This window comes from Ascidiella aspersa, chromosome 4 (assembly GCF_963924565.1).
Source record: "Ascidiella aspersa chromosome 4, kaAscAspe10.2, whole genome shotgun sequence".
Taxonomy (NCBI): Eukaryota; Metazoa; Chordata; class Ascidiacea; order Phlebobranchia; family Ascidiidae; genus Ascidiella; species Ascidiella aspersa.
Genome location: NC_139450.1, coordinates 10,907,842 through 10,921,133, shown reverse-complemented (window position 1 = coordinate 10,921,133; position 13,292 = coordinate 10,907,842). Strand labels below are relative to the sequence as shown.

Here is a 13,292-nt window from a genome sequence, read left to right as displayed (position 1 = left end):
AGCGTCGTGCTAATAACGCGAATGTCCCCGGTTCGATCCCCGTACTGGCCACTATTGCCTTGATAGCTCAGTCGGGAGAGCGTTAGACTGAAGATCTAAAGGTCCCTGGTTCAATCCCGGGTCGAGGCATACTTTTTATATCATGTCAAATCATTGTGTACTTTTATTTGTGTAAACCTTTCTATTGCATCTAGGACAACGGCCGGTTAGCTCAGTTGGTTAGAGCGTCGTGCTAATAACCCGAATGTCGCGGGTTTGATCCCCGTACTGGCCACTATTGCCTTGATAGCTCAGTCGGGAGAGCGTTAGACTGAAGATCTAAAGGTCCCTGGTTCAATCCGGGGTCGAGGCATACTTTTTATATCATGTCAAATCATTGTGTACTTTTATTTGTGTAAACCTTTCTATTGCATCTAGGACAACGGCCGGTTAGCTCAGTTGGTTAGAGCGTCGTGCTAATAACGCGAATGTCGCGGGTTCGATCCCCGTACTGGCCACTATTGCCTTGTTAGCTCAGTCGGGAGAGCGTTAGACTGAAGATCTAAAGGTCCCTGGTTCAATCCCGGGTCGAGGCATACTTTTTATATCATGTCAAATCATTGTGTACTTTTATTTGTGTAAACCTTTCTATTGCATCTAGGACAACGGCTGGTTAGCTCAGTTGGTTAGAGCGTCGTGCTAATAACGCGAATGTCGCGGGTTCGATCCCCCTACTGGCCACTATTGCCTTGATAGCTCAGTCGGGAGAGCGTTAGACTGAACATCTAAAGGTCCCTGGTTCAATCCCGGGTCGAGGCATACTTTTTATATCATGTCAAATCATTGTGTACTTTTATTTGTGTAAACCTTTCTATTGCATCTAGGACAACGGCCGGTTAGCTCAGTTGGTTAGAGCGTCGTGCTAATAACGCGAATGTCCCCGGTTCGATCCCCGTACTGGCCACTATTGCCTTGATAGCTCAGTCGGGAGAGCGTTAGACTGAAGATCTAAAGGTCCCTGGTTCAATCCCGGGTCGAGGCATACTTTTTATATCATGTCAAATCATTGTGTACTTTTATTTGTGTAAACCTTTCTATTGCATCTAGGACAACGGCCGGTTGGCTCAGTTGGTTAGAGCGTCGTGCTAATAACGCGAATGTCCCCGGTTCGATCCCCGTACTGGCCACTATTGCCTTGATAGCTCAGTCGGGAGAGCGTTAGACTGAAGATCTAAAGGTCCCTGGTTCAATCCCGGGTCGAGGCATACTTTTTATATCATGTCAAATCATTGTGTACTTTTATTTGTGTAAACCTTTCTATTGCATCTAGGACAACGGCCGGTTAGCTCAGTTGGTTAGAGCGTCGTGCTAATAACCCGAATGTCGCGGGTTTGATCCCCGTACTGGCCACTATTGCCTTGATAGCTCATTCGGGAGAGCGTTAGACTGAAGATCTAAAGGTCCCTGGTTCAATCCCGGGTCGAGGCATACTTTTTATATCATGTCAAATCATTGTGTACTTTTATTTGTGTAAACCTTTCTATTGCATCTAGGACAACGGCCGGTTAGCTCAGTTGGTTAGAGCGTCGTGCTAATAACGCGAATGTCGCGGGTTCGATCCCCGTACTGGCCACTATTGCCTTGATAGCTCAGTCGGGAGAGCGTTAGACTGAAGATCTAAATGTCCCTGGTTCAATCCCGGGTCGAGGCATACTTTTTATATCATGTCAAATCATTGTGTACTTTTATTTGTGTAAACCTTTCTATTGCATCTAGGACAACGGCTGGTTAGCTCAGTTGGTTAGAGCGTCGTGCTAATAACGCGAATGTCGCGGGTTCGATCCCCCTACTGGCCACTATTGCCTTGATAGCTCAGTCGGGAGAGCGTTAGACTGAACATCTAAAGGTCCCTGGTTCAATCCCGGGTCGAGGCATACTTTTTATATCATGTCAAATCATTGTGTACTTTTATTTGTGTAAACCTTTCTATTGCATCTAGGACAACGGCCGGTTAGCTCAGTTGGTTAGAGCGTCGTGCTAATAACGCGAATGTCCCCGGTTCGATCCCCGTACTGGCCACTATTGCCTTGATAGCTCAGTCGGGAGAGCGTTAGACTGAAGATCTAAAGGTCCCTGGTTCAATCCCGGGTCGAGGCATACTTTTTATATCATGTCAAATCATTGTGTACTTTTATTTGTGTAAACCTTTCTATTGCATCTAGGACAACGGCCGGTTAGCTCAGTTGGTTAGAGCGTCGTGCTAATAACGCGAATGTCGCGGGTTCGATCCCCGTACTGGCCACTATTGCCTTGATAGCTCAGTCGGGAGAGCGTTAGACTGAAGATCTAAAGGTCCCTGGTTCAATCCCGGGTCGAGGCATACTTTTTATATCATGTCAAATCATTGTGTACTTTTATTTGTGTAAACCTTTCTATTGCATCTAGGACAACGGCTGGTTAGCTCAGTTGGTTAGAGCGTCGTGCTAATAACGCGAATGTCGCGGGTTCGATCCCCGTACTGGCCACTATTGCCTTGATAGCTCAGTCGGGAGAGCGTTAGACTGAAGATCTAAAGGTCCCTGGTTCAATCCCGGGTCGAGGCATACTTTTTATATCATGTCAAATCATTGTGTACTTTTATTTGTGTAAACCTTTCTATTGCATCTAGGACAACGGCCGGTTAGCTCAGTTGGTTAGAGCGTCGTGCTAATAACGCGAATGTCCCCGGTTCGATCCCCGTACTGGCCACTATTGCCTTGATAGCTCAGTCGGGAGAGCGTTAGACTGAAGATCTAAAGGTCCCTGGTTCAATCCCGGGTCGAGGCATACTTTTTATATCATGTCAAATCATTGTGTACTTTTATTTGTGTAAACCTTTCTATTGCATCTAGGACAACGGCCGGTTAGCTCAGTTGGTTAGAACGTCGTGCTAATAACGCGAATGTCGCGGGTTCGATCCCCGTACTGGCCACTATTGCCTTGATAGCTCAGTCGGGAGAGCGTTAGACTGAAGATCTAAAGGTCCCTGGTTCAATCCGGGGTCGAGGCATACTTTTTATATCATGTCAAATCATTGTGTACTTTTATTTGTGTAAACCTTTCTATTGCATCTAGGACAACGGCCGGTTGGCTCAGTTGGTTAGAGCGTCGTGCTAATAACGCGAATGTCCCCGGTTCGATCCCCGTACTGGCCACTATTGCCTTGATAGCTCAGTCGGGAGAGCGTTAGACTGAAGATCTAAAGGTCCCTGGTTCAATCCCGGGTCGAGGCATACTTTTTATATCATGTCAAATCATTGTGTACTTTTATTTGTGTAAACCTTTCTATTGCATCTAGGACAAAGGCCGGTTAGCTCAGTTGGTTAGAGCGTCGTGCTAATAACCCGAATGTCGCGGGTTTGATCCCCGTACTGGCCACTATTGCCTTTATAGCTCAGTCGGGAGAGCGTTAGACTGAAGATCTAAAGGTCCCTGGTTCAATCCCGGGTCGAGGCATACTTTTTATATCATGTCAAATCATTGTGTACTTTTATTTGTGTAAACCTTTCTATTGCATCTAAGACAACGGCCGGTTAGCTCAGTTGGTTAGAGCGTCGTGCTAATAACGCGAATGTCGCGGGTTCGATCCCCGTACTGGCCACTATTGCCTTGATAGCTCAGTCGGGAGAGCGTTAGACTGAAGATCTAAAGGTCCCTGGTTCAATCCCGGGTCGAGGCATACTTTTTATATCATGTCAAATCATTGTGTACTTTTATTTGTGTAAACCTTTCTATTGCATCTAGGACAACGGCTGGTTAGCTCAGTTGGTTAGAGCGTCGTGCTAATAACGCGAATGTCGCGGGTTCGATCCCCCTACTGGCCACTATTGCCTTGATAGCTCAGTCGGGAGAGCGTTAGACTGAACATCTAAAGGTCCCTGGTTCAATCCCGGGTCGAGGCATACTTTTTATATCATGTCAAATCATTGTGTACTTTTATTTGTGTAAACCTTTCTATTGCATCTAGGACAACGGCCGGTTAGCTCAGTTGGTTAGAACGTCGTGCTAATAACGCGAATGTCCCCGGTTCGATCCCCGTACTGGCCACTATTGCCTTGATAGCTCAGTCGGGAGAGCGTTGGACTGAAGAGCTAAAGGTCCCTGGTTCAATCCCGGGTCGAGGCATACTTTTTATATCATGTCAAATCATTGTGTACTTTTATTTGTGTAAACCTTTCTATTGCATCTAGGACAACGACCGGTTAGCTCAGTTGGTTAGAACGTCGTGCTAATAACGCGAATGTCGCGGGTTCGATCCCCGTACTGGCCACTATTGCCTTGATAGCTCAGTCGGGAGAGCGTTAGACTGAAGATCTAAAGGTCCCTGGTTCAATCCCGGGTCGAGGCATACTTTTTATATCATGTCAAATCATTGTGTACTTTTATTTGTGTAAACCTTTCTATTGCATCTAGGACAACGGCTGGTTAGCTCAGTTGGTTAGAGCGTCGTGCTAATAACGCGAATGTCGCGGGTTCGATCCCCGTACTGGCCACTATTGCCTTGATAGCTCAGTCGGGAGAGCGTTAGACTGAAGATCTAAAGGTCCCTGGTTCAATCCCGGGTCGAGGCATACTTTTTATATCATGTCAAATCATTGTGTACTTTTATTTGTGTAAACCTTTCTATTGCATCTAGGACAACGGCCGGTTAGCTCAGTTGGTTAGAGCGTCGTGCTAATAACGCGAATGTCCCCGGTTCGATCCCCGTACTGGCCACTATTGCCTTGATAGCTCAGTCGGGAGAGCGTTAGACTGAAGATCTAAAGGTCCCTGGTTCAATCCCGGGTCGAGGCATACTTTTTATATCATGTCAAATCATTGTGTACTTTTATTTGTGTAAACCTTTCTATTGCATCTAGGACAACGGCCGGTTAGCTCAGTTGGTTAGAACGTCGTGCTAATAACGCGAATGTCGCGGGTTCGATCCCCGTACTGGCCACTATTGCCTTGATAGCTCAGTCGGGAGAGCGTTAGACTGAAGATCTAAAGGTCCCTGGTTCAATCCCGGGTCGAGGCATACTTTTTATATCATGTCAAATCATTGTGTACTTTTATTTGTGTAAACCTTTCTATTGCATCTAGGACAACGGCCGGTTGGCTCAGTTGGTTAGAGCGTCGTGCTAATAACGCGAATGTCCCCGGTTCGATCCCCGTACTGGCCACTATTGCCTTGATAGCTCAGTCGGGAGAGCGTTAGACTGAAGATCTAAAGGTCCCTGGTTCAATCCCGGGTCGAGGCATACTTTTTATATCATGTCAAATCATTGTGTACTTTTATTTGTGTAAACCTTTCTATTGCATCTAGGACAACGGCCGGTTAGCTCAGTTGGTTAGAGCGTCGTGCTAATAACCCGAATGTCGCGGGTTTGATCCCCGTACTGGCCACTATTGCCTTGATAGCTCAGTCGGGAGAGCGTTAGACTGAAGATCTAAAGGTCCCTGGTTCAATCCCGGGTCGAGGCATACTTTTTATATCATGTCAAATCATTGTGTACTTTTATTTGTGTAAACCTTTCTATTGCATCTAGGACAACGGCCGGTTAGCTCAGTTGGTTAGAGCGTCGTGCTAATAACGCGAATGTCGCGGGTTCGATCCCCGTACTGGCCACTATTGCCTTGATAGCTCAGTCGGCAGAGCGCTAGACTGAAGATCTAAAGGTCCCTGGTTCAATCCCGGGTCGAGGCATACTTTTTATATCATGTCAAATCATTGTGTACTTTTATTTGTGTAAACCTTTCTATTGCATCTAGGACAACGGCTGGTTAGCTCAGTTGGTTAGAGCGTCGTGCTAATAACGCGAATGTCGCGGGTTCGATCCCCCTACTGGCCACTATTGCCTTGATAGCTCAGTCGGGAGAGCGTTAGACTGAACATCTAAAGGTCCCTGGTTCAATCCCGGGTCGAGGCATACTTTTTATATCATGTCAAATCATTGTGTACTTTTATTTGTGTAAACCTTTCTATTGCATCTAGGACAACGGCCGGTTAGCTCAGTTGGTTAGAGCGTCGTGCTAATAACGCGAATGTCCCCGGTTCGATCCCCGTACTGGCCACTATTGCCTTGATAGCTCAGTCGGGAGAGCGTTAGACTGAAGATCTAAAGGTCCCTGGTTCAATCCCGGGTCGAGGCATACTTTTTATATCATGTCAAATCATTGTGTACTTTTATTTGTGTAAACCTTTCTATTGCATCTAGGACAACGGCCGGTTAGCTCAGTTGGTTAGAGCGTCGTGCTAATAACGCGAATGTCGCGGGTTCGATCCCCGTACTGGCCACTATTGCCTTGATAGCTCAGTCGGGAGAGCGTTAGACTGAAGATCTAAAGGTCCCTGGTTCAGTCCCGGGTCGAGGCATACTTTTTATATCATGTCAAATCATTGTGTACTTTTATTTGTGTAAACCTTTCTATTGCATCTAGGACAACGGCTGGTTAGCTCAGTTGGTTAGAGCGTCGTGCTAATAACGCGAATGTCGCGGGTTCGATCCCCGTACTGGCCACTATTGCCTTGATAGCTCAGTCGGGAGAGCGTTAGACTGAAGATCTAAAGGTCCCTGGTTCAATCCCGGGTCGAGGCATACTTTTTATATCATGTCAAATCATTGTGTACTTTTATTTGTGTAAACCTTTCTATTGCATCTAGGACAACGGCCGGTTAGCTCAGTTGGTTAGAGCGTCGTGCTAATAACGCGAATGTCCCCGGTTCGATCCCCGTACTGGCCACTATTGCCTTGATAGCTCAGTCGGGAGAGCGTTAGACTGAAGATCTAAAGGTCCCTGGTTCAATCCCGGGTCGAGGCATACTTTTTATATCATGTCAAATCATTGTGTACTTTTATTTGTGTAAACCTTTCTATTGCATCTAGGACAACGGCCGGTTAGCTCAGTTGGTTAGAACGTCGTGCTAATAACGCGAATGTCGCGGGTTCGATCCCCGTACTGGCCACTATTGCCTTGATAGCTCAGTCGGGAGAGCGTTAGACTGAAGATCTAAAGGTCCCTGGTTCAATCCCGGGTCGAGGCATACTTTTTATATCATGTCAAATCATTGTGTACTTTTATTTGTGTAAACCTTTCTATTGCATCTAGGACAACGGCCGGTTGGCTCAGTTGGTTAGAGCGTCGTGCTAATAACGCGAATGTCCCCGGTTCGATCCCCGTACTGGCCACTATTGCCTTGATAGCTCAGTCGGGAGAGCGTTAGACTGAAGATCTAAAGGTCCCTGGTTCAATCCCGGGTCGAGGCATACTTTTTATATCATGTCAAATCATTGTGTACTTTTATTTGTGTAAACCTTTCTATTGCATCTAGGACAACGGCCGGTTAGCTCAGTTGGTTAGAGCGTCGTGCTAATAACCCGAATGTCGCGGGTTTGATCCCCGTACTGGCCACTATTGCCTTGATAGCTCAGTCGGGAGAGCGTTAGACTGAAGATCTAAAGGTCCCTGGTTCAATCCCGGGTCGAGGCATACTTTTTATATCATGTCAAATCATTGTGTACTTTTATTTGTGTAAACCTTTCTATTGCATCTAGGACAACGGCCGGTTAGCTCAGTTGGTTAGAGCGTCGTGCTAATAACGCGAATGTCGCGGGTTCGATCCCCGTACTGGCCACTATTGCCTTGATAGCTCAGTCGGGAGAGCGTTAGACTGAAGATCTAAAGGTCCCTGGTTCAATCCCGGGTCGAGGCATACTTTTTATATCATGTCAAATCATTGTGTACTTTTATTTGTGTAAACCTTTCTATTGCGTCTAGGACAACGGCCGGTTAGCTCAGTTGGTTAGAGCGTCGTGCTAATAACGCGAATGTCGCGGGTTCGATCCCCGTACTGGCCACTATTGCCTTGATAGCTCAGTCGGGAGAGCGTTAGACTGAAGATCTAAAGGTCCCTGGTTCAATCCCGGGTCGAGGCATACTTTTTATATCATGTCAAATCATTGTGTACTTTTATTTGTGTAAACCTTTCTATTGCATCTAGGACAACGGCCGGTTAGCTCAGTTGGTTAGAGCGTCGTGCTAATAACCCGAATGTCGCGGGTTTGATCCCCGTACTGGCCACTATTGCCTTGATAGCTCAGTCGGGAGAGCGTTAGACTGAAGATCTAAAGGTCCCTGGTTCAATCCCGGGTCGAGGCATACTTTTTATATCATGTCAAATCATTGTGTACTTTTATTTGTGTAAACCTTTCTATTGCATCTAGTACAACGGCCGGTTAGCTCAGTTGGTTAGAGCGTCGTGCTAATAACGCGAATGTCGCGGGTTCGATCCCCGTACTGGCCACTATTGCCTTGATAGCTCAGTCGGGAGAGCGTTAGACTGAAGATCTAAAGGTCCCTGGTTCAATCCCGGGTCGAGGCATACTTTTTATATCATGTCAAATCATTGTGTACTTTTATTTGTGTAAACCTTTCTATTGCATCTAGGACAACGGCTGGTTAGCTCAGTTGGTTAGAGCGTCGTGCTAATAACGCGAATGTCGCGGGTTCGATCCCCCTACTGGCCACTATTGCCTTGATAGCTCAGTCGGGAGAGCGTTAGACTGAACATCTAAAGGTCCCTGGTTCAATCCCGGGTCGAGGCATACTTTTTATATCATGTCAAATCATTGTGTACTTTTATTTGTGTAAACCTTTCTATTGCATCTAGGACAACGGCCGGTTAGCTCAGTTGGTTAGAGCGTCGTGCTAATAACGCGAATGTCCCCGGTTCGATCCCCGTACTGGCCACTATTGCCTTGATAGCTCAGTCGGGAGAGCGTTAGACTGAAGATCTAAAGGTCCCTGGTTCAATCCCGGGTCGAGGCATACTTTTTATATCATGTCAAATCATTGTGTACTTTTATTTGTGTAAACCTTTCTATTGCATCTAGGACAACGGCCGGTTAGCTCAGTTGGTTAGAGCGTCGTGCTAATAACGCGAATGTCGCGGGTTCGATCCCCGTACTGGCCACTATTGCCTTGATAGCTCAGTCGGGAGAGCGTTAGACTGAAGATCTAAAGGTCCCTGGTTCAATCCCGGGTCGAGGCATACTTTTTATATCATGTCAAATCATTGTGTACTTTTATTTGTGTAAACCTTTCTATTGCATCTAAGACAACGGCCGGTTAGCTCAGTTGGTTAGAACGTCGTGCTAATAACGCGAATGTCGCGGGTTCGATCCCCGTACTGGCCACTATTGCCTTGATAGCTCAGTCGGGAGAGCGTTAGACTGAAGATCTAAAGGTCCCTGGTTCAATCCCGGGTCAAGGCATACTTTTTATATCATGTCAAATCATTGTGTACTTTTATTTGTGTAAACCTTTCTATTGCATCTAGGACAACGGCCGGTTAGCTCAGTTGGTTAGAGCGTCGTGCTAATAACGCGAATGTCGCGGGTTCTATCCCCCTACTGGCCACTATTGCCTTGATAGCTCAGTCGGGAGAGCGTTAGACTGAACATCTAAAGGTCCCTGGTTCAATCCCGGGTCGAGGCATACTTTTTATATCATGTCAAATCATTGTGTACTTTTATTTGTGTAAACCTTTCTATTGCATCTAGGACAACGGCCGGTTAGCTCAGTTGGTTAGAGCGTCGTGCTAATAACGCGAATGTCCCCGGTTCGATCCCCGTACTGGCCACTATTGCCTTGATAGCTCAGTCGGGAGAGCGTTAGACTGAAGATCTAAAGGTCCCTGGTTCAATCCCGGGTCGAGGCATACTTTTTATATCATGTCAAATCATTGTGTACTTTTGTTTGTGTAAACCTTTCTATTGCATCTAGGACAACGGCCGGTTAGCTCAGTTGGTTAGAGCGTCGTGCTAATAACGCGAATGTCGCGGGTTCGATCCCCGTACTGGCCACTATTGCCTTGATAGCTCAGTCGGGAGAGCGTTAGACTGAAGATCTAAAGGTCCCTGGTTCAATCCCGGGTCGAGGCATACTTTTTATATCATGTCAAATCATTGTGTACTTTTATTTGTGTAAACCTTTCTATTGCGTCTAGGACAACGGCCGGTTAGCTCAGTTGGTTAGAGCGTCGTCCTAATAACGCGAATGTCGCGGGTTCGATCCCCCTACTGGCCACTATTGCCTTGATAGCTCAGTCGGGAGAGCGTTAGACTGAAGATCTAAAGGTCCCTGGTTCAATCCCGGGTCGAGGCATACTTTTTATATCATGTCAAATCATTGTGTACTTTTATTTGTGTAAACCTTTCTATTGCGTCTAGGACAACGGCCGGTTAGCTCAGTTGGTTAGAGCGTCGTGCTAATAACGCGAATGTCGCGGGTTCGATCCCCGTACTGGCCACTATTGCCTTGATAGCTCAGTCGGGAGAGCGTTAGACTGAAGATCTAAAGGTCCCTGGTTCAATCCCGGGTCGAGGCATACTTTTTATATCATGTCAAATCATTGTGTACTTTTATTTGTGTAAACCTTTCTATTGCGTCTAGGACAACGGCCGGTTAGCTCAGTTGGTTAGAGCGTCGTGCTAATAACGCGAATGTCGCGGGTTCGATCCCCGTACTGGCCACTATTGCCTTGATAGCTCAGTCGGGAGAGCGTTAGACTGAAGATCTAAAGGTCCCTGGTTCAATCCCGGGTCGAGGCATACTTTTTATATCATGTCAAATCATTGTGTACTTTTATTTGTGTAAACCTTTCTATTGCATCTAGGACAACGGCCGGTTAGCTCAGTTGGTTAGAGCGTCGTGCTAATAACGCGAATGTCGCGGGTTCGATCCCCGTACTGGCCACTATTGCCTTGATAGCTCAGTCGGGAGAGCGTTAGACTGAAGATCTAAAGGTCCCTGGTTCAATCCCGGGTCGAGGCATACTTTTTATATCATGTCAAATCATTGTGTACTTTTATTTGTGTAAACCTTTCTATTGCATCTAGGACAACGGCCGGTTAGCTCAGTTGGTTAGAGCGTCGTGCTAATAACCCGAATGTCGCGGGTTTGATCCCCGTACTGGCCACTATTGCCTTGATAGCTCAGTCGGGAGAGCGTTAGACTGAAGATCTAAAGGTCCCTGGTTCAATCCCGGGTCGAGGCATACTTTTTATATCATGTCAAATCATTGTGTACTTTTATTTGTGTAAACCTTTCTATTGCATCTAGGACAACGGCCGGTTAGCTCAGTTGGTTAGAGCGTCGTGCTAATAACGCGAATGTCGCGGGTTCGATCCCCGTACTGGCCACTATTGCCTTGATAGCTCAGTCGGGAGAGCGTTAGACTGAAGATCTAAAGGTCCCTGGTTCAATCCCGGGTCGAGGCATACTTTTTATATCATGTCAAATCATTGTGTACTTTTATTTGTGTAAACCTTTCTATTGCATCTAGGACAACGGCTGGTTAGCTCAGTTGGTTAGAGCGTCGTGCTAATAACGCGAATGTCGCGGGTTCGATCCCCCTACTGGCCACTATTGCCTTGATAGCTCAGTCGGGAGAGCGTTAGACTGAAGATCTAAAGGTCCCTGGTTCAATCCCGGGTCGAGGCATACTTTTTATATCATGTCAAATCATTGTGTACTTTTATTTGTGTAAACCTTTCTATTGCATCTAGGACAACGGCCGGTTAGCTCAGTTGGTTAGAGCGTCGTGCTAATAACGCGAATGTCCCCGGTTGGATCCCCGTACTGGCCACTATTGCCTTGATAGCTCAGTCGGGAGAGCGTTAGACTGAAGATCTAAAGGTCCCTGGTTCAATCCCGGGTCGAGGCATACTTTTTATATCATGTCAAATCATTGTGTACTTTTATTTGTGTAAACCTTTCTATTGCATCTAGGACAACGGCCGGTTAGCTCAGTTGGTTAGAGCGTCGTGCTAATAACGCGAATGTCCCCGGTTCGATCCCCGTACTGGCCACTATTGCCTTGATAGCTCAGTCGGGAGAGCGTTAGACTGAAGATCTAAAGGTCCCTGGTTCAATCCCGGGTCGAGGCATACTTTTTATATCATGTCAAATCATTGTGTACTTTTATTTGTGTAAACCTTTCTATTGCGTCTAGGACAACGGCCGGTTAGCTCAGTTGGTTAGAGCGTCGTGCTAATAACGCGAATGTCGCGGGTTCGATCCCCGTACTGGCCACTATTGCCTTGATAGCTCAGTCGGGAGAGCGTTAGACTGAAGATCTAAAGGTCCCTGGTTCAATCCCGGGTCGAGGCATACTTTTTATATCATGTCAAATCATTGTGTACTTTTATTTGTGTAAACCTTTCTATTGCACCTAGGACAACGGCCGGTTAGCTCAGTTGGTTAGAGCGTCGTGCTAATAACGCGAATGTCGCGGGTTCGATCCCCGTACTGGCCACTATTGCCTTGATAGCTCAGTCGGGAGAGCGTTAGACTGAAGATCTAAAGGTCCCTGGTTCAATCCCGGGTCGAGGCATACTTTTTATATCATGTCAAATCATTGTGTACTTTTATTTGTGTAAACCTTTCTATTGCGTCTAGGACAACGGCCGGTTAGCTCAGTTGGTTAGAGCGTCGAGCTAATAACGCGAATGTCGCGGGTTCGATCCCCGTACTGGCCACTATTGCCTTGATAGCTCAGTCGGGAGAGCGTTAGACTGAAGATCTAAAGGTCCCTGGTTCAATCCCGGGTCGAGGCATACTTTTTATATCATGTCAAATCATTGTGTACTTTTATTTGTGTAAACCTTTCTATTGCATCTAGGACAACGGCCGGTTAGCTCAGTTGGTTAGAACGTCGTGCTAATAACGCGAATGTCGCGGGTTCGATCCCCGTACTGGCCACTATTGCCTTGATAGCTCAGTCGGGAGAGCGTTAGACTGAAGATCTAAAGGTCCCTGGTTCAATCCCGGGTCAAGGCATACTTTTTATATCATGTCAAATCATTGTGTACTTTTATTTGTGTAAACCTTTCTATTGCATCTAGGACAACGGCCGGTTAGCTCAGTTGGTTAGAGCGTCGTGCTAATAACGCGAATGTCCCCGGTTCGATCCCCCTACTGGCCACTATTGCCTTGATAGCTCAGTCGGGAGAGCGTTAGACTGAAGATCTAAAGGTCCCTGGTTCAATCCCGGGTCGAGGCATACTTTTTATATCATGTCAAATCATTGTGTACTTTTATTTGTGTAAACCTTTCTATTGCATCTAGGACAACGGCCGGTTAGCTCAGTTGGTTAGAGCGTCGTGCTAATAACCCGAATGTCGCGGGTTTGATCCCCGTACTGGCCACTATTGCCTTGATAGCTCAGTCGGGAGAGCGTTAGACTGAAGATCTAAAGGTCCCTGGTTCAATCCCGGGTCGAGGCATACTTT

At 46.6% G+C, this 13,292-nt stretch overlaps 1 protein-coding gene and 62 non-coding genes across 63 annotated transcripts in view; 62 read left to right on the top strand and 1 right to left on the bottom strand.

Moving 5' to 3' along the window:
* LOC146147182 (uncharacterized) overlaps window positions 1-13,292 on the bottom strand; it is a 158,637-nt gene that overhangs the window by 82,401 nt on the left and 62,944 nt on the right. The gene's annotated exons all lie outside the window — the stretch shown is intronic.
* On the top strand, window positions 57-129 carry Trnaf-gaa (transfer RNA phenylalanine (anticodon GAA)). Its single transcript has one exon. It is a non-coding gene; the product is annotated as a tRNA-Phe (tRNA).
* On the top strand, window positions 424-497 carry Trnai-aau (transfer RNA isoleucine (anticodon AAU)). Its single transcript has one exon. It is a non-coding gene; the product is annotated as a tRNA-Ile (tRNA).
* On the top strand, window positions 949-1,021 carry Trnaf-gaa (transfer RNA phenylalanine (anticodon GAA)). The gene has a single exon. It is a non-coding gene; the product is annotated as a tRNA-Phe (tRNA).
* Window positions 1,172-1,244, top strand: Trnaf-gaa (transfer RNA phenylalanine (anticodon GAA)). Its single transcript has one exon. It is a non-coding gene; the product is annotated as a tRNA-Phe (tRNA).
* Window positions 1,539-1,612, top strand: Trnai-aau (transfer RNA isoleucine (anticodon AAU)). The gene has a single exon. It is a non-coding gene; the product is annotated as a tRNA-Ile (tRNA).
* Trnaf-gaa (transfer RNA phenylalanine (anticodon GAA)) lies at window positions 2,064-2,136 on the top strand. The gene has a single exon. It is a non-coding gene; the product is annotated as a tRNA-Phe (tRNA).
* Window positions 2,208-2,281, top strand: Trnai-aau (transfer RNA isoleucine (anticodon AAU)). The gene has a single exon. It is a non-coding gene; the product is annotated as a tRNA-Ile (tRNA).
* Window positions 2,287-2,359, top strand: Trnaf-gaa (transfer RNA phenylalanine (anticodon GAA)). Its single transcript has one exon. It is a non-coding gene; the product is annotated as a tRNA-Phe (tRNA).
* Window positions 2,510-2,582, top strand: Trnaf-gaa (transfer RNA phenylalanine (anticodon GAA)). Its single transcript has one exon. It is a non-coding gene; the product is annotated as a tRNA-Phe (tRNA).
* Window positions 2,733-2,805, top strand: Trnaf-gaa (transfer RNA phenylalanine (anticodon GAA)). Its single transcript has one exon. It is a non-coding gene; the product is annotated as a tRNA-Phe (tRNA).
* On the top strand, window positions 3,179-3,251 carry Trnaf-gaa (transfer RNA phenylalanine (anticodon GAA)). Its single transcript has one exon. It is a non-coding gene; the product is annotated as a tRNA-Phe (tRNA).
* Trnai-aau (transfer RNA isoleucine (anticodon AAU)) lies at window positions 3,546-3,619 on the top strand. Its single transcript has one exon. It is a non-coding gene; the product is annotated as a tRNA-Ile (tRNA).
* Window positions 3,625-3,697, top strand: Trnaf-gaa (transfer RNA phenylalanine (anticodon GAA)). Its single transcript has one exon. It is a non-coding gene; the product is annotated as a tRNA-Phe (tRNA).
* Window positions 4,294-4,366, top strand: Trnaf-gaa (transfer RNA phenylalanine (anticodon GAA)). Its single transcript has one exon. It is a non-coding gene; the product is annotated as a tRNA-Phe (tRNA).
* Trnaf-gaa (transfer RNA phenylalanine (anticodon GAA)) lies at window positions 4,517-4,589 on the top strand. The gene has a single exon. It is a non-coding gene; the product is annotated as a tRNA-Phe (tRNA).
* Window positions 4,740-4,812, top strand: Trnaf-gaa (transfer RNA phenylalanine (anticodon GAA)). The gene has a single exon. It is a non-coding gene; the product is annotated as a tRNA-Phe (tRNA).
* Trnaf-gaa (transfer RNA phenylalanine (anticodon GAA)) lies at window positions 4,963-5,035 on the top strand. Its single transcript has one exon. It is a non-coding gene; the product is annotated as a tRNA-Phe (tRNA).
* Trnaf-gaa (transfer RNA phenylalanine (anticodon GAA)) lies at window positions 5,186-5,258 on the top strand. Its single transcript has one exon. It is a non-coding gene; the product is annotated as a tRNA-Phe (tRNA).
* Window positions 5,409-5,481, top strand: Trnaf-gaa (transfer RNA phenylalanine (anticodon GAA)). The gene has a single exon. It is a non-coding gene; the product is annotated as a tRNA-Phe (tRNA).
* Window positions 5,553-5,626, top strand: Trnai-aau (transfer RNA isoleucine (anticodon AAU)). The gene has a single exon. It is a non-coding gene; the product is annotated as a tRNA-Ile (tRNA).
* Trnaf-gaa (transfer RNA phenylalanine (anticodon GAA)) lies at window positions 6,078-6,150 on the top strand. The gene has a single exon. It is a non-coding gene; the product is annotated as a tRNA-Phe (tRNA).
* Window positions 6,222-6,295, top strand: Trnai-aau (transfer RNA isoleucine (anticodon AAU)). Its single transcript has one exon. It is a non-coding gene; the product is annotated as a tRNA-Ile (tRNA).
* On the top strand, window positions 6,524-6,596 carry Trnaf-gaa (transfer RNA phenylalanine (anticodon GAA)). Its single transcript has one exon. It is a non-coding gene; the product is annotated as a tRNA-Phe (tRNA).
* Window positions 6,747-6,819, top strand: Trnaf-gaa (transfer RNA phenylalanine (anticodon GAA)). Its single transcript has one exon. It is a non-coding gene; the product is annotated as a tRNA-Phe (tRNA).
* Trnaf-gaa (transfer RNA phenylalanine (anticodon GAA)) lies at window positions 6,970-7,042 on the top strand. The gene has a single exon. It is a non-coding gene; the product is annotated as a tRNA-Phe (tRNA).
* Window positions 7,193-7,265, top strand: Trnaf-gaa (transfer RNA phenylalanine (anticodon GAA)). The gene has a single exon. It is a non-coding gene; the product is annotated as a tRNA-Phe (tRNA).
* On the top strand, window positions 7,416-7,488 carry Trnaf-gaa (transfer RNA phenylalanine (anticodon GAA)). Its single transcript has one exon. It is a non-coding gene; the product is annotated as a tRNA-Phe (tRNA).
* Trnai-aau (transfer RNA isoleucine (anticodon AAU)) lies at window positions 7,560-7,633 on the top strand. Its single transcript has one exon. It is a non-coding gene; the product is annotated as a tRNA-Ile (tRNA).
* Trnaf-gaa (transfer RNA phenylalanine (anticodon GAA)) lies at window positions 7,639-7,711 on the top strand. The gene has a single exon. It is a non-coding gene; the product is annotated as a tRNA-Phe (tRNA).
* Window positions 7,783-7,856, top strand: Trnai-aau (transfer RNA isoleucine (anticodon AAU)). Its single transcript has one exon. It is a non-coding gene; the product is annotated as a tRNA-Ile (tRNA).
* Window positions 7,862-7,934, top strand: Trnaf-gaa (transfer RNA phenylalanine (anticodon GAA)). The gene has a single exon. It is a non-coding gene; the product is annotated as a tRNA-Phe (tRNA).
* Trnaf-gaa (transfer RNA phenylalanine (anticodon GAA)) lies at window positions 8,085-8,157 on the top strand. Its single transcript has one exon. It is a non-coding gene; the product is annotated as a tRNA-Phe (tRNA).
* Window positions 8,229-8,302, top strand: Trnai-aau (transfer RNA isoleucine (anticodon AAU)). The gene has a single exon. It is a non-coding gene; the product is annotated as a tRNA-Ile (tRNA).
* Window positions 8,308-8,380, top strand: Trnaf-gaa (transfer RNA phenylalanine (anticodon GAA)). The gene has a single exon. It is a non-coding gene; the product is annotated as a tRNA-Phe (tRNA).
* On the top strand, window positions 8,754-8,826 carry Trnaf-gaa (transfer RNA phenylalanine (anticodon GAA)). The gene has a single exon. It is a non-coding gene; the product is annotated as a tRNA-Phe (tRNA).
* Trnai-aau (transfer RNA isoleucine (anticodon AAU)) lies at window positions 8,898-8,971 on the top strand. The gene has a single exon. It is a non-coding gene; the product is annotated as a tRNA-Ile (tRNA).
* On the top strand, window positions 8,977-9,049 carry Trnaf-gaa (transfer RNA phenylalanine (anticodon GAA)). The gene has a single exon. It is a non-coding gene; the product is annotated as a tRNA-Phe (tRNA).
* On the top strand, window positions 9,200-9,272 carry Trnaf-gaa (transfer RNA phenylalanine (anticodon GAA)). The gene has a single exon. It is a non-coding gene; the product is annotated as a tRNA-Phe (tRNA).
* On the top strand, window positions 9,646-9,718 carry Trnaf-gaa (transfer RNA phenylalanine (anticodon GAA)). Its single transcript has one exon. It is a non-coding gene; the product is annotated as a tRNA-Phe (tRNA).
* Trnai-aau (transfer RNA isoleucine (anticodon AAU)) lies at window positions 9,790-9,863 on the top strand. The gene has a single exon. It is a non-coding gene; the product is annotated as a tRNA-Ile (tRNA).
* Trnaf-gaa (transfer RNA phenylalanine (anticodon GAA)) lies at window positions 9,869-9,941 on the top strand. The gene has a single exon. It is a non-coding gene; the product is annotated as a tRNA-Phe (tRNA).
* On the top strand, window positions 10,092-10,164 carry Trnaf-gaa (transfer RNA phenylalanine (anticodon GAA)). Its single transcript has one exon. It is a non-coding gene; the product is annotated as a tRNA-Phe (tRNA).
* Window positions 10,236-10,309, top strand: Trnai-aau (transfer RNA isoleucine (anticodon AAU)). Its single transcript has one exon. It is a non-coding gene; the product is annotated as a tRNA-Ile (tRNA).
* Trnaf-gaa (transfer RNA phenylalanine (anticodon GAA)) lies at window positions 10,315-10,387 on the top strand. Its single transcript has one exon. It is a non-coding gene; the product is annotated as a tRNA-Phe (tRNA).
* On the top strand, window positions 10,459-10,532 carry Trnai-aau (transfer RNA isoleucine (anticodon AAU)). The gene has a single exon. It is a non-coding gene; the product is annotated as a tRNA-Ile (tRNA).
* Window positions 10,538-10,610, top strand: Trnaf-gaa (transfer RNA phenylalanine (anticodon GAA)). The gene has a single exon. It is a non-coding gene; the product is annotated as a tRNA-Phe (tRNA).
* Trnai-aau (transfer RNA isoleucine (anticodon AAU)) lies at window positions 10,682-10,755 on the top strand. The gene has a single exon. It is a non-coding gene; the product is annotated as a tRNA-Ile (tRNA).
* Window positions 10,761-10,833, top strand: Trnaf-gaa (transfer RNA phenylalanine (anticodon GAA)). The gene has a single exon. It is a non-coding gene; the product is annotated as a tRNA-Phe (tRNA).
* Window positions 10,984-11,056, top strand: Trnaf-gaa (transfer RNA phenylalanine (anticodon GAA)). Its single transcript has one exon. It is a non-coding gene; the product is annotated as a tRNA-Phe (tRNA).
* On the top strand, window positions 11,128-11,201 carry Trnai-aau (transfer RNA isoleucine (anticodon AAU)). The gene has a single exon. It is a non-coding gene; the product is annotated as a tRNA-Ile (tRNA).
* Window positions 11,207-11,279, top strand: Trnaf-gaa (transfer RNA phenylalanine (anticodon GAA)). Its single transcript has one exon. It is a non-coding gene; the product is annotated as a tRNA-Phe (tRNA).
* Trnaf-gaa (transfer RNA phenylalanine (anticodon GAA)) lies at window positions 11,430-11,502 on the top strand. Its single transcript has one exon. It is a non-coding gene; the product is annotated as a tRNA-Phe (tRNA).
* Trnaf-gaa (transfer RNA phenylalanine (anticodon GAA)) lies at window positions 11,653-11,725 on the top strand. The gene has a single exon. It is a non-coding gene; the product is annotated as a tRNA-Phe (tRNA).
* Trnaf-gaa (transfer RNA phenylalanine (anticodon GAA)) lies at window positions 11,876-11,948 on the top strand. The gene has a single exon. It is a non-coding gene; the product is annotated as a tRNA-Phe (tRNA).
* Trnai-aau (transfer RNA isoleucine (anticodon AAU)) lies at window positions 12,020-12,093 on the top strand. The gene has a single exon. It is a non-coding gene; the product is annotated as a tRNA-Ile (tRNA).
* Window positions 12,099-12,171, top strand: Trnaf-gaa (transfer RNA phenylalanine (anticodon GAA)). Its single transcript has one exon. It is a non-coding gene; the product is annotated as a tRNA-Phe (tRNA).
* Window positions 12,243-12,316, top strand: Trnai-aau (transfer RNA isoleucine (anticodon AAU)). The gene has a single exon. It is a non-coding gene; the product is annotated as a tRNA-Ile (tRNA).
* Window positions 12,322-12,394, top strand: Trnaf-gaa (transfer RNA phenylalanine (anticodon GAA)). The gene has a single exon. It is a non-coding gene; the product is annotated as a tRNA-Phe (tRNA).
* Trnaf-gaa (transfer RNA phenylalanine (anticodon GAA)) lies at window positions 12,545-12,617 on the top strand. Its single transcript has one exon. It is a non-coding gene; the product is annotated as a tRNA-Phe (tRNA).
* On the top strand, window positions 12,768-12,840 carry Trnaf-gaa (transfer RNA phenylalanine (anticodon GAA)). The gene has a single exon. It is a non-coding gene; the product is annotated as a tRNA-Phe (tRNA).
* Window positions 12,991-13,063, top strand: Trnaf-gaa (transfer RNA phenylalanine (anticodon GAA)). Its single transcript has one exon. It is a non-coding gene; the product is annotated as a tRNA-Phe (tRNA).
* On the top strand, window positions 13,214-13,286 carry Trnaf-gaa (transfer RNA phenylalanine (anticodon GAA)). The gene has a single exon. It is a non-coding gene; the product is annotated as a tRNA-Phe (tRNA).